The sequence below is a fragment of the Triticum dicoccoides genome, chromosome 3B, assembly GCF_002162155.2.
Source record: "Triticum dicoccoides isolate Atlit2015 ecotype Zavitan chromosome 3B, WEW_v2.0, whole genome shotgun sequence".
NCBI classification, from domain to species: Eukaryota; Viridiplantae; Streptophyta; class Magnoliopsida; order Poales; family Poaceae; genus Triticum; species Triticum dicoccoides.
The window spans coordinates 26,435,331-26,438,384 of NC_041385.1; positions in this window are offsets into that span (position 1 = coordinate 26,435,331).

The following is a 3,054-nucleotide window of genomic DNA, read 5'->3' on the forward strand; positions in this document are numbered from 1 at the left end:
CTAGAAAGCAATCTTAAGGGAATTCGCTGCCACTGGCACACCCACATACCCTTCAAACCCTAGCCCCACCATCAAGAATGAATAGGAGGAAGTTATGTGCGAAAACTATCAACCCCCACAGTGGACCGGGTTCCAGGCAACACTAGTGAGATAGGAAAACCCAGAGAGAACTATTCACCCCCGCAGGGGCCTTCACCGTAATAAACGATGCACCATGGAGGGTAACTTTATTGTACGCTACCTCTACCACCATCACAAAGACCGAAGTGACAGACGACGAGAGCCTACCTAAAAACCTCAAAACGAGGAAACTACGTCTGCATCCTATAGATCGGGGCCTCCCCACTCTCGTACCAGTAGAGTTAAGGGGTGAGGGGTGGCCGGGTATACCGCCGAGGAAGAAGTGGCGGCCCTACGCGCTTTGAGATCGCCTCTCGCTATAGTTTGCAATGAAAAATGTTCGGGAGAAACAATACAATAAATAAAAATAAAGCACTTAGTATTGTAGTTACTTGCAACTAATAAAAAGAGTTGTCAACGATCAAATTGTGTTGTACTCGGAAAGGAACTTTACATTCTAAAAAGTAAAAAAAAAACCGTGCAAATGTACCAATCCCAAATAAAATAATTTGAAATAATTAAAGTAAAATGTCTTTGTATCTTTTTTTCTTGTTTTTATTTCTAACTCATATTATGAGATTATAAAATATGACAGAGGCTATGGCAAACATTGATTCACGTATGGATTGATCACAAACCGGAACATGGTTAGAGCTCTAATATGTCTCCAACTTACGCTGAATTTAATTAGTTTAAAAATACTTGGGAGTTGAAGAGAAGTATGTGAATGACATGTACCCCATACTTGTAGCAATGAAATACCACAACCTCCCCCATATGATATATGCGAATTAGTCGACTGCTAAACCGTTTTCCATTACGCACGGAAAATCTTGTCCTTAGAACACAATCAAACGCCATATACAGATATACTCCTACCCGTTGTTTGCTTACGAGGCTAGCTAGCAAAAAAAAAAAAAAAACAGGCTAGCTAGCAAAGTCAACCAACTTACGCGTAGATATCACTTACAGTGGGGGATCGCTTTCCCGCGTAATGCAGCGTAAACGCATTGTCGCTTTGCTAGTCAAGTCTACACCCCGAGGATTATTCACTACATGGAATGATGGCGCCAAAGTAAGCTACACTAGACGCCCAGTCCATGTCCATGGATCGACCCGAGCTAGCCAGTCACGTACGCAGGCACGCAACCTCGCGGTATACCGTTCCTCCCGTCCATTTGCCGGCCATTCCTGTCGTATCACCTCATCTAGTAGGCCATACGCGGGTGGACGTGCTCGACCCGTCCCGGCACGTACGTGTAGCGTGCACCGTGGAACCGGGTCGTATCACGCCTGCTTTTCACGCTGCCTCCTGCCTGCCTGCCCGCTCCCGGGTCGATCTGCGTGATATCACCGACAGGCGACGGTTCAAAGCAAGAGCCAAACCAAGAAGAAGAGTCCTCGTCGTGCACTTCTTCCTTGCACGTCGACGTACGGCTGCGGCGTCGCCGTAGCCAGCCAGCTCGGCCGCTGTATCGTCCACGCAACCGGTCGCTGTCGGCCGTGTTATCCCCGGCTGCTACCTAGCCATCCCAGCGCTACACATGCCTGTTGCGTTCCCGGCAACTTGCCGGGCGTGTCCCCCCATGTGGCTGGGAAGAGGAACCATTCGTTGTGTGTGACGGCATGCACTGATAAAGTTTCCGTGCGGTGGTTACCTGGAGAAGTGGGCGACTTGACGTGTTCTAACCAAGCAGGACCGGAAGGGAGTGGCTCTGAAGGTTAGTGCAGACTTCTTTCCGTTGGCACGAAGCCAGCTCGGTGTAAACCGTGGTGCGGTGCTGTTCAAACGGGGACGGCAGGGGTTGGACCCAGCTTTTTGAACTCGTCGCACGTGACAGGGTTCGTTTGGGGTCAGATCGATGCGGGCGCATGGCGTGGCGTGCGGCACGGGTCGATCGGATCGGATCGGGTCTAGATCCGGCGCGGCGCCAGGTTAGGTATCCATACTTATCTCTCTGTCCCTCTCCACGTGAACCCGGCTCGGATGCCACGAGCCGGAGCCGAGCCGATTATGTTTAGATAGGCTTTGTCTCCACGTGTCGTCCCACACGCTAGCGGAATCTCTCTCTGGTCGACCCATCAGCGCCTTGAGCAGCGCGACGTGGCCCACCCACCCCAAGTCCCCACCCTGCGTGGAGCCCCGCTACAGCTGCCTTGTGGCCCTCCCCCTCGTACCCCGTGCAGTAGCCCAGAGGCATCGACCTTTCGCGGTTGGGCCCACCCCGTAGCACTCCTGCCGCGGCGGTGAGCAGTGGCTGTTTGGTTTGTGACTAACTTTGCCAAAGATGCCACACCTAAGGTTAGGCAAGTTTGATCAACTTAGATGAGTGTTTGGTTCAAGCCACGCCTTAGACAAGTCACACTTGGGTCCCATATGGCATACACACAAAAAGTGTGGCAAGATTCTCTTAGGCTTGCCAACTTGTGGCTTTCATTTTGATGAATTAACCTTAGGCAAGTTTGGCAAAAATGTGTTGCAAAGTATGTCAATACTAGTCCTAGAACCAAACAGCCCCTAAATTCCGGCCCGGGTCTCCCTTGTCGCCAAGGGAGGGCGAGATGACGCCCTTGCCCCCGCGCGCACGCCTGTGTCGGAGGCAGGCTGCCCACCCGAGGACAGCTCCGTCATTCTCCATCCCGCGCAAGTCGACGGACGAGACGAGCCCATCGATCGCGTGGTTCCGGGCCGGCACGCAGGCCGGTGTATCGCGCTGCCTCGGCACGGTCGGGTCGCTCGCTGCCCGTGCAGTTGTTAAGCTGTTCCGCAACATGGCGTTGTCGGGCAGGATTTGTATATTGATCATGATGATGACGGTGCATGGGCTGCCTCGCACGGTTTATTATTCGGCTCTCGCCGGTGCTGGTGCACGCACCCATGATATGATGGCCGTGACGTGGCCCCGCATTAACAATGGGCGCTAAGTATTCGCG